Raw genomic sequence first — 12,905 nt, 5'->3', positions numbered from 1 at the left:
CTACCTTCTAAAACTCAAGTATAGAAATGAAAAAGGTAAGTAGTTTTTTACCTTTTGCTTCTTTGCACATTAGTAGAATGCAAAAGCTTTTAATATTTTTAACTTATGGTCTTCGTTTGTCAAATTGCTTTGTCCCCAAGTATTTTACTCGGACTTTTAGCATGACTGGTAGGTACTATATAGGACCCTAACCGGTAATATCCTGATTTTACCCGTATACACAAGTAAAACCGATTCAAAATACAATTAAATAGTTACACTAGGACATTAATTTATACAATTAAAAATATAGTATAAATTTATTTTTCTAAACATTTGTTTCTTCTCCACCACCCAAGTCATAAAAGTGAAAATAACTCCTATTGGATATGTGAGAAAATAACTCACATTTTGTCATAGTTTTGAAATAATCCCAAAATAAATCAGTTTTAAGTATATCTCAAGCTCTGGGTGCTTTGTGAATTGCAGAACCACACATGAAAATCCATAAATATATTCATTAGTTTAATTATTGGAATGTACAATAATGACTCTCTGAGAATAAACTAATAAGCTTTATCTGTAAATTAGAGATGTGCTTAGTACAAAAGTTTATATAACTTAATCATAGCAAACATACAAATTTGAATTTCGTACGTATAGTCTAAGTTTCTTGACCAACAGCAGTTTTCATCACTTGACAGCCAAAACCGTGAAAATTTTGGCATTCTCTTGATCCCCGAGAAAATCGCTGGCGTCAAGCAAAAATTCATCGTCCATGTCTGGCAACTCCTGCCCCGCCTTTAACGTGCTCTCGAGCCACACTTTGAGCCTTCGTTGTTCGTGCTCATCTTCTTCTTCGGCCGAAAAGGACCCGTTGCTCTTTCATTCCCAGTGACACTCGGCTGAGAAACCCTCTTTTCCATTTGAAGAATCTTCTTTCTTTAAAATCAGGCGTATAACTTCCAAAAACGGGTATTTCAGGTGCTGATATTTCAATGCATACGGATGATCCCGCAAGAGAGAACCGATATCATTGTTGTGTTTGTTTAACAGGGAAAGGTTACAATAACATGGAAAATCAAACAAAACCTTGTTGTAGTTGATCCAAACATTATCCTCAGCTATGATCACCGGTCCTTGAGAACGTCTATATGTGGTACTGCGTCTCAAACTTTGAGTTGAACGAAGCTGAAATATCTTCCCACAATGACTGGCTGTCCCGTGGCCATTTCTTCATCACTTGCTCAACCAAGTAACAGTTCATCTCCATTTTTCAATATGTGTATATATATTTATATATATATATATATATATATACTAGTCTGAAACACGTGCTTCGCACGTGGTGTTTGTAGTTGTAATCAGTAAATAATTAAAATATGTATGATTTAATTCACCAAATTTTTCTTCAAAGCATGAGGTTATAAATGAATATTAAGATATCAAATATTTCACATACATAATACTTAAGAAGGCATGTTTTACTCAATTTTTTTTTCTTTTTGTTAGAAGTTGATGTTGTTGGAGAGTGATCTTCCTCTTTCTTTTGGACTGTCTTGTTGGTCTTGATCATCGCCAGTGTGTGCTTCTTTGTTTTTCAGCTCTTGGTTGAAAGAACGAAGCTCGGTCAGCTTGTAAACTTGATTGACAGTGAGTTGTCGTTCCATTCCTATTGAATTGAATTTTCTCGTGTATTGAACCAAAAATGCTTTTGTGATAGCTTCTTCGGCCTTGAATATTGGTTTCAAAGAAGCACTTTGTGAACCCTGTATAACAATATATGGAGAACCATTATGTTTTTAATTAATTATTTAGATAAGAAATACACACGGACATATATTATTGATTTACCTGTTCCAAAATGTTGTATATTTGTTTAGCCTTGCACGAGAAGAGCTTTTCAGCGATATACCCAAAACATGCAACTTCCAGCTTGTTTGAACCATCCGTCAAGATAAATTGAATGCGTAACCTACAAATTGTAATGTCATATAAGTAAACAATTGTAATTTGTGTTAACAAATACTATGTGTAGCACATATATAACATGGTACATCTTTGCTTTTTTCAGTTCTACAATTTTGGCATGGGAAGTGTTGATTTATCGGTTCAACATGCAAGAAAGGAACCACATACCGATAAATCAACACTTCACATGCCAAAATTGTAGAACTGAAAAAAACAAAGTTGTACCATGGTATATATGTGCTACACATAGTATTTATTAACACCAATTATAATTGTTTACTTATACGACATTACAATTTGTAGGTTACGCATTCAATTTATCTTGACGGATGGTTCAAACAAGCTGGAAGTTGCATGTTTTGGGTATATCGCTGAAACGCTCTTCTCGTGCAAGGCTAAACAAATATACAACATTTTGGAACAGGTAAATCAATAATATATGTTCGTGTGTATTTCTTATCTAAATAATTAATTAAAAACATAATGGTTCTCTATATATTGTTATACAGGGTTCACAAAGTGCTTCTTTGAAACCAATATTCAAGGCCGAAGAAGCTATCACAAAAGCACTTTTGGTTCAATACACGAGAAAATTCAATTCAATAGGAATGGAACGACAACTCACTGTCAATCAAGTTTACAAGCTGACCGAGCTTCGTTCTTTCAACCAAGAGCTGAAAAACAAAGAAGCACACACTGGCGATGATCAAGACCAACAAGACAGTCCAAAAGAAAGAGGAAGATCACTCCCCAACAACATCAACCTCTAACAAAAAAACAAAAAATTTGAGTAAAAAATGTTTCTTAAATTACTTGTAAACTTTTTGGTTTGTTAATTTTTCCTTCCTTCTATTTGTCTATCAAGACATCAAACTTTTGGATTTTTATTTACTTATGTCATTTTTTTTTTAAAATTATGTCATTGACTATATATTTCCTTGAAATGTTTGCACTTATTATGAAAGTCTCAAAAATTACTCCCTAAGTATTATGTATGGTTGAAGAGATATTCGTGTTACTTCGTCTGCACTAGTTTGTACACTCATGCGTGAGTTATACCTCACACTCAGTAAATTATAGACCACTTCAAATTTCGATATCTTAATATTCATTTATAACCTCATGCTTTGAAGAAAAACTTGGTAAATTAAATCATACATATTTTAATTATTCACTGATTACACCAAACGACATGATTGTAATTAACATATTTTGTCCAAACACATAAAAGAGCTGGGATCAATTTTTAGGATTTTTGGTGGGTAATATATGAATATACATAATTGTAATATTCAAAATATAATTTATAAATCTTAGACAGTCGAAATTATAAATGATGGAATTATAAAAAAAAATCCTCCAGAAAGTTTAATTGTATGAAAAAATGAGTAAATGAAAAAAAAAAATTAAAACATCTTAGTCTAGTATATTTCCTGTATATCATTGAGCAAATGAAAAATAAAAAACTTCTTAGTCTAGTATATTTCCTGTAAATAGAATGCCCTAAGGTTCCTACACGTAAAAGAGCTGGGATCAATTTTTAAGATTTTTGGTGGGTAATATATGAATTTACATAATTGTAATATTCAAAATATAATTTCTAAATCTTAGACAGTCGAAATTATAAATGATGGAATTATAAAAAAAATCCTTCAAAAAGTTTAATTGTATCAAAGAATTGAGTAAATGAAAAAAAAATTAAAATATCTTAGTCTAGTATATTTCCTGAAAATCATTGAGTAAATGAAAAATTAAAAAAAAAAAACATCTTAGTCTAGTATATTTCTTGTAAATAGAATGCCCTAAGTTTCCTGCACGTAAAAGAGCTGGGATCAATTTTTAGGATTTTTGGTGGGTAATGTATGAATTTACATAATTGTAATATTCAAAATATCATTTCTAAATCTTAGACAATCGACATTATAAATGATGGAATTATAAATAAAATCCTCCAAAAAGTTTAATTGTATCAAAGAATGAGTAAATGAAAAGAAAAAAAAAAACATATTATGTAATTTCTCTATACTACTTTCAAGGAAAGAAGAAAAACGACATACAAAACAGAAAAGGACATATCACTTTGTTGCATTGAAACAGTAAAACGCAGCCTGAAAACAAAGGCCGTAACAATACAACACAAAGTTTCAACTTTTCTAAACGTCTATCAACTTTGACAACAAAACAACACCTTTCCTAGTATATTTCATGAATTAATTTATACGGGCCAACGTATTCAATACAAAGCTGAGTTAGCTAGAGAGAAAGAGAGTGAGAAAGAGAGAGAGCTTACCTAGGTTCCGCGGAAAAGACGAGAGCCGGCGGCGAGGAGGACGGGCGGTCGGGGCTGGTCGGACGCACTCTGCTTAGAGGGAAGCATCCGCGCAAGCAGTGGTAGGGAGAGTGGAAGCGAGACAGTCGTCGGACACACTTACAATAGTCCGAGGATCAGAAGTATTCCAGTGGAAATCAACCTAACTGCAGTGTTCCAATTTAACGTGTAATATTTTTCGAAAAAAAAAAACAAAAATCAATTTTAGGCACTCACGCGATTCCTTCGGCGGACCCGATGGCGATTCCCATTCGCCGTTTCCAATCGAGTTGGCACTCGGCCGAGTGTTGGCCGTGAAGATGCGACTATCACAAAAAAAAAAATTGTAGTCTCTATGGGGATTTTTCTCAAGCATCTAGTGTGCATTAAGTGTAGCAGTTTTTGGAAATCAACCACTTTTGTCCCTACAACAACAGATTTACATGCCTTAAGTATCAATTTCCACAGATGAGCTTCGTATCTTCCAGTCCATCTATGCCTAAATATTTATATATCCATTAAACTATTAGCAAAGTATACGAAATCTTACCATGAGTATCATGTTTTAATATGCATTTAAAATTACTGAATATTTTGATACCAATAACAAAAATAATTATATGCTAATAAAAATTAATAAAGTAATGTGTAGGTGAGAAGATGAAAAGCACTCACCGAGTGACCCCACGGTAAATAGAGGTGCGTTGGCCGAAATTGTCGACAGACTTCTTTGCGGCGGTTTGACTGATCTCAGTCGCCGGCGTTGCCGCGCCGTTGGAGTTGAGGTTTGTGCGTGTTGTTGATTGCCGTCGAGAAAGTTCTCGAGCTTCGGTCCTCCGGTGGTGGTGGTGATGGTTGAAGTACTGTCGAGCGCCAAGGCTGTTGAACGATTAGATGAAATGAAATGAGAAATTAATTATTATCGGAGGAGAGCGCTTCTCTGATGAGATCGCTGCACCAACAGTAGGAGATGATGTGAACGTCGACGTTGGAAACTGCGTTCTTGATGATCTTCCGGAATAAAAACTAAATGAAATGGGAAATTTAAAAAAACTTGACGCTTAAAAACTTAACGTGCTTAAAAGAACCAATGAATGTCACACCCTGTAAATGTCGAATAACGCTTGCCATCCTGAACGGCCAAAACATGAACGGCCAAAACATGCGCAGAACGTTTCATTCACTTCCACGAGCAAGTGTTTGGAAGAAAAAAAAAACGTAAAAATGATTAGGAATAGTCTATGAATAGTAACTACTCATTGTGGCTTATTATATTATATAGATATAGATATTCGTGGCGGCTCTCCCGAGCAACTCATCTCCCACAATTCATTACTATTGCTGCCGACGCTGCTGACCGGACAACTTACAGTCGGCATTGACGCCCGTCAGACCATTACCTAACCACTAAGACAGACACCAGACAATACAAGACCAACTTCACAGAATTCAGCAACTCAACAAACAAACAATAAATTTCACAAACACAAATTCAAAGAGATAATCTGGAAAAAGAGAGAAATCAACCAACAAACACAAATTCAAAGTCTCCAAATTATATTTCCATTTCAAACCCTGTTAAAGAAAACCCTCAACTTTATTTAAAAAAATTCGGACCTAAAAACACCAATTCAAGAGGAGAAATTCAATAATCGACACAAACAGTGGAATTTTCAAATTCGAACAGCTACTCAGGGTCAACTCGAAATCCCCAATTAAAAACCCTAAAACACGGAAAAGCCTTAATTTCACAATATCAAATTCGAATTCATCATCGAAGATTCTCCATTCCAAGCTCAAACACGACACCCAAACAAAACCATAACTTAGTTATTCCTCTGAAATCCAAACAAACAGAAGAGGAATCAAGGTTTTTTTTTTTTTACCTTGAATAAGCTCCGACGAGGACTCGTATTTCCTCCTCCCTCTTCTTCAAGTTCTTTTCTCGGTCTCCCTCTCTCTCTATGTTGCTACTAAACCCTCTAATTCGTTTCCCCTGCTAGTTTCCACCCCAACACAACTTTTCTACTCTTTTATTAATCTTTTAATTGCTGCAAATGGGTCCTATTTCATTAATTTATAATATTTCAAACCCAAAATAATGCTTGATTAAATTAATTAAATAATTTTCATTCATTCAAATTAATTTTAATATATATATATAATGTGCTTTGGAATATAGTCTTTCATGACACTTCAACTGCTTCTTGAAGAATTAATCGAAAATCTTCATTCGATAACTTAATTTACTCGAGATGAACTCGAACTTTTTTCGAAATCATACCAAAACTTCATTTGACTTTTTTTTATATAATTTTTCCATTCTTACCTTTTAAGTATATATGAATTTGCAACTATCAAAGATTCATTTATGACATAAATATTTAAAATATTCACTCGAAGTTTAAATTTACAAGAGATTTTCGGTATCATAGTATGTAAAATAAAAAGATAATACATAGCTATTATTAAAGATAGCACTGACAAAAAGTGCGGAAATTCAAATGTTAACTTAAACTCCCAAATTCATAAGTAATGCTACAATAGACAATAAATACTTTACTATTATGTCTTCACGTGACCCCATCGTCTCATCGTCATCGTTCAGTAATCAACTACTCGTTTTTTGGAAGAATGTTGGGAAAATGGGGTGGGCTATAATACTCGGTAAACAAATCTCATGCGCATGAATGAATGATGATATGATTATGAAACACATATGATTCTATATTTATATTTTGTATATTTAAGTCTTTTTCTTTTACTTGAGAGCGTTCGGTGTATGTCTAATTTTTAAGTAACCGGTGGACCCTGGTTAAAGAACCTTCTTCTTATAACTATCAGGTTCTTGGTAATAATATACTACATGAAATATGCGTACAAATTAAACTATGAAATCGCACACTTAATAATACTCACACTGAAACGGAGAATTCGTACGAGTAATCATGAGCTTGTGGACATTAAGTAATTGATTAACTTATTCATTTTGTAATATATTACCTTTACAGCTATTTTTTTTTTATTTACCTACATCATATTTTAACTCAAGTAAATACACAATTCGACCTTCAATATTTTCTAACACATATTAATAATATATATATATATATATATATATATATATATATATATTGCTGTTATCCACGAACATATCCAATGCTGTTGCTTAGATGTCGGTTTCCAACTAAAAAAAGAAATAAATAACTCTTTGGACGGCTGTCGATTGACATAAAAAGCCGTCCATACAGTGGTGTATATACAGTTGTCGTGTAATCAACAAGATTTCTTATTACTAGTTTTTTTTTTTTTTTTCACTTATATAACCATCCTCAAACACAAATTTTGGGTCTCTAGATTGAATATATACATGGTGATGGTGTCATATATACTTCTTTACAATCATATTGGATATAATATTCTTCCATCATCTGGTTCTAATATTTTTCTTTTTCTTGGGGTATGTATATATTCTGTATATTAGCTAGTCACTGTCGCTAATTTATATTCTGATACTAATCTTTCACCGACCAGTTCTTGAACACGAATATTCAATAACACCTGATCTAACATTTCTAATTACTTAGTCACAACCTGTACTTAATTATCTGTATAAATTACTTCACAACATGACCTTTTCTAGAACCCGATGAACAGCTGTCAATCACACGTGATGCATTATAATAGTATTTGACTTTGAACCAATTTAGATCTTGATTTTCCGCATAACAATTTAATCATATTTATTTGTGTTATTATTCTTCTATGGAGAATTTTTCTTCTCACATACAGATATATACGCGTGAAAATACTATTTTTATTGATTATTATAGACATAAAAAAGATTCAGAATATTGCATAATGTATAATTTAGTGTTTGACATTTGATTGCAAAAAAAAAAAGTCAGCCTCAACTTGACACATAAATTTATATTATATCTACATATTGGACAGTTGAAAACATATTTACAAGCACGTACGCTATATCTGATGATTAGTCCACGAGATGAAAGAATATATATGGATGCACGTATAGTTGCCACGTGTTCCACCACGGCAATTGCTAAGTCCATATTATTGTAACCTATAAATATTGGCAATGGTGTATTGTGATAATACTCATCATATAATTCTCTTCTTTATCGTCTATTCTATACTCTTCTTTACTTGCTTCCAATTTCGATGGCTCGCTCAAGCATTTTGCTTATTGCCTTTATTTTTTGGTTGTCTTGTCTAACTATTACCTCTGCTTCTCGCTTTGGTTTTATCACAAACCTTCTTGTGGACAATAACTCAAATTACGAGCAAAAGTCTGATCACGGAAAGCAAAAGCTCAATAATATTATTGTTCCCGCAAAAGTAATAGACTATGAGAAGACACAGCCAGATCACGAAAAAGAAATAAATCATATTACCACACTTCCAAAGGATTTACGAGATAAAAACGAGCTCATTATTCCGATCGGAAAAATCTATAATGAACCTCTAAACCCTAACTTTAAGGAGGAAATAGAGAAGTACGAGGTTCCAAGAACCATTGGTGTTCAAGGCCTTGTTTACTGTAAATCAGGCATCAAATACTCCCCTATTCCAGGTACTATTAATCATATAATTATCAGTAAACTATAAAATTATACACTTATTTTATTTATCTGAAAAATAATTCCCTTGTTTCTTCATTATATATGTATAGTAACACTGTGACATTTTGAATTCATGTAGAATAATTGTGAAAAAAAAAAAACTTTACATTTATACCATATTATGGTATTTTAATTTAGTACTATTGGAGAGAATCTCTAGATAAGGAATTTAATTAATATAAGTATTATTCAGTTTTAGTGAAATTATAGCATTTGGTATATACATATAAACTTACATAAATTTGAAAACTGAAGGTAATAATTTGGTTTGATGAATTTAAAATGTTAGGGTTTTATTTTGCACAGGCTGTCATTTGCTAGAAAAGGAAAAAGTGGGTACATATTATTTATACAGTCTGTCCTATATCATCTATTTGAAAACAATTTATATAGCTCGTATATTTTCATTACACATATAATAAATAAATACCATGTTATAATACAGGAGCTGTGGTGAGAATAAGATGCGTGGGCATGGACGAGCAAAGTCAGAAGACGAGTGAGTATTCCTTTCTGAGCGAGCCGTGTGATTCGAAGGGATATTTCTACGCGAAGGTATCGCCGGAGACTGTGATGGGTCGTCAATGGAAGATCAAGCAGTGTAAGGCTTACCTCGATCACTCTCCAATGGACTCATGCAAAGTCCCCACCAACGTCAACAATGGCATCAGCGGAGATTCGTTCGCAGCTTCTTCTAATTTCGACATTCTCCAACAACACACCACCATCAAGCTCTCATCCGTCGGACCTTTCTTCTACACCTCGCTCGATCAAATTTATGACAATCCCGTCCCTAAATTTAGTCGTGAATATTTGAGTAACCTTTTTTGGAGTTGGATAGATATTTGAGGGTTTTAGGCATTTTTGGTCTATTTATTTTAGGTTTTATTTATTTATTATTTTGTATTATATGCCTAACATTTATCTATATTTTAGAAAAATACTCAACCTCGGCGTTTTAAATGTTAAGAACTACTAAATCCATTAATAGGTTTTCTTGTTATGCTTTGATATATGTAAAGCTTATCATGACACAGTAAAAATAAAAAAGAATATGACTATTGAAAAGAAAATAAAGTTAAATGAAGGTTTGAGTGTAATCTGAATATTTAGATAAAAGATTGGGCATATGCTTTTCTACTATTTCAGTTAATGTTACATGCATGTTACTGTTTTTGGTCGTTTTATTTTGTATTTTTCGTTTGAAATTGTTGTAATACTTGGTTTTATTGTCCTTTTTTTTCTTCCTTTCTTCCTATTTAGACTTGTTTTTATGTACTACGTTTGTTTACTAAAAAAATTTATTCTCTTCCTTTCGGGATTAACTTTTTGCTTATATGCTGTCTTTGGAGAACAGTTTCAAGAAGCCTCATATATGCTTGCTTATGGTACGTAGTCCCCACTAACGTCCATTTTTTTCGAGTACGCAATTGCACGTATCACAAAAATAGTAAACATACCAAAATACGAGTATCAATGTTACGAAAACTAATAATAAACGAATTACTCTTATTAATATTGTGAATGTTGTAACTTTTGTCCTAACTATTGAAAACGCTCTGACAAAGATTTGACCTAATTGCAAACTAGATTATCACGCACAAACATAAAGAACATAAATGAAAAGAACACAACCGGATTTTTCCGTGCTTCGATCAATAAAGAACTACGTGCACATTGAGCTCCATGGGAGAATTAAAATATAGGTGTTGGACGCCTTATTCTTTTTTATACTATGTTTTGTCTATACTATGTGAAATTACTGAATCTGCGCAACTGTTTCAGAAAGTGTTTGTAACAGGAAGTGCGACAGTTGCTGAAATTTAGAGAAACAACAGATTAACGATATAAGTGCGGAAATAATAAATAGACACCAGAGTTGGTAACCCAGTTCGGCAATCCGTGCCTACGTCTGGAGGGCCTTTGCCCGGTGGAAAGCAGTTTACTATGATAACGTGGTACAATAAGGATTTACACTCAACGACTCCCTCGCTAGCTACCCAACCTACGTCTATCCTCTTCAACAGCAACTTAGGCTCCCCCTAAGCACGAGATCCCCTCGATTCCCACAGAAAATCTCTCCCGAGACTTCTAAACGTGTTTCCCAACAAAAACAATTGAAAAACCTAACCTCTAGCTTCTAATACAATCACCCGTATATAGGCAACAAAGCAGAGGTAAAAGACACCTTAAAAGCTTGAACACAGGTCGTTCTAAGCTCAGCTAAACACTCAAATAAATCTCTCAAAAGGCGTGAGTGTAGAAGGTGAGGTGATGACCTATTTATATGAGAAAACTAGGTCAACACGAATCTTGAAGTCGGATTAGGAAGACCAGCCCATTATCTCATTAATCCACGCTGGAATCCTTCTTCAAGTCGGAGTAGCGAAGCCCAAAAGTTCAATGGGCCGAGACTGTTATACAGGACTGTTACAACACAAACTGCGACACTTGTGACCGAAAATTGTAACAAAGCCCAACGCTATCCGATAATATATTCCACGATTCTATATTATTTTGCCAACATTAAATCGCCAATTAATGTAACAACAATCTCCCCCTTTGGCGTTTAAAGGCAAAACAGAATCGTACCTGTGACACTTGTGACGATGACGACGACGACGAAGCTTCAACACCATTAGCAGAGTCACCAAGAGTCACATAATCTCCCCCTTTTTGCCATAAACATACCTCCAAATTTGAACAACCACCAATCAACACTTTACTCCCCCTGAATATGATGCATCATCGTAGATCTCGTTTCATGTCGAAAAGAAGATATCACGGCGTCGGAGAAAACACGACCCAAGCTCAATACAAAAGCTTCTAGCTCAATGAGTGTAGAAAAGAGGCGCTCATGGTGGTGTAAATCTGCTCCGGAGGTGGAGAAAAACGTTGATTCATCGGAGAAGAAACCAAAAATTTCGGAATAAATCGCAACTACTCCGACCAGCGTCGCCAAACACGATTTTCTGAATTCGTTAACCGTTGGATCGTCACGAAATTTGTACACCATGGTCGTAACACATAAAGGTACATTCTGAACGGTGGAGATTGGATTCTGAGACTCCGAAGTCTGTCTGCCGAGTGAAAAACCAGAGCAGTAAAATCTGGAAATCTGCAACTTTTTTTTTTTTTTTTTTTTTTTCGAATTTCGACTTTTTTTTTTTTTTTTTTAATTTCGACTTCTGACCCTTTTTTTTTTCGAACTTTGACTTTTTTTTTCGAACTTTGACTTTTTTTTTTTTTTTTTCGAAATTTCGACTTTTGACTTTTTTTTTTTTTTTTTTTTTTTTTGAGGAACTAGGAAAAAAAAAAAAAACGAAAAACACAAAGACAACTACTCGGACGAACACTAAAATTCCGAGTTAACATGACAACTTGCACTTGAGGTAAAAAAAATATCGTACCTCAATAAAAGTGTATTCAAGCATTAATTTTCCATATTTATACTCGAATACACGTCGTTGATAGATCACGAATCATTCACACAAAGACCCACGGCAGGCCTAAGTGATTCGAACTTTGAATCGTCTTTCGTGAGAGTATCTGCAAGTTGTTGTTCCGGAGCAACATCCTCTTTTATGAAGTTACCGCATATGATAGATTGCTTGTCTTTGGTCAGGACTTTCAGAGGAGTACACGCACCGCGATTTTGTGGATCTTTGACTTTCCAAACTTTTTTCATGGCAAGAGGGTTTGACCTTGAACGTCTTTGCTTTTTCAGATCTTTCAGGAGCTTGTAACACCATGGTTTAATATGACCCTTCTTCGCACAGTAATGACAAACCCAAGATTTTTTGCTTGCCTTCGCAGGTGTTGCAGAAACTGTTGTAACAGTTCTTGAGCCAGCAGCTTCATTCTGGGAATTTATGCTCGGGACGAATGTAGTCTTAGAGCTGGATGCTCCTCCTCTCTGATAGCCTAGACCATGATGATCGCCACTGGTTTTGCCTGTACACAAAATTTCATCAAGTTTTGACGTTCCAGAATTGAGCATTCTA

The 12,905-nt window shown here is 34.1% G+C and overlaps 1 long non-coding RNA gene across 5 annotated transcripts; it reads right to left on the bottom strand.

The window, feature by feature from the left end:
* Positions 1-538: 538 nt before the first annotated feature.
* Positions 539-6,268, bottom strand: LOC149389131 (uncharacterized). Of its 5 annotated transcripts, XR_016300444.1 has the most exons (6): positions 6,145-6,268; positions 4,934-5,137; positions 4,496-4,584; positions 4,241-4,425; positions 1,072-1,221; positions 539-966 (listed from the first exon to the last, which is right to left on the bottom strand). It is a non-coding gene; the product is annotated as an uncharacterized LOC149389131 (long non-coding RNA). The 5 variants fall into 5 exon arrangements; XR_016300442.1 differs by having other exon boundaries at positions 539-1,221; XR_016300443.1 differs by having other exon boundaries at positions 539-1,221; positions 4,241-4,421.
* Positions 6,269-12,905: the final 6,637 nt, after the last annotated feature.

This window comes from Urtica dioica, chromosome 8 (genome assembly GCF_054948205.1).
Source record: "Urtica dioica subsp. dioica isolate 48M chromosome 8, U.dioica_male_clone48M_v1_H2, whole genome shotgun sequence".
NCBI classification, from domain to species: domain Eukaryota; kingdom Viridiplantae; phylum Streptophyta; class Magnoliopsida; order Rosales; family Urticaceae; genus Urtica; species Urtica dioica.
Note: the sequence above shows the minus strand (reverse complement) of the source record. Positions and strands in the feature narration are given on the sequence as shown.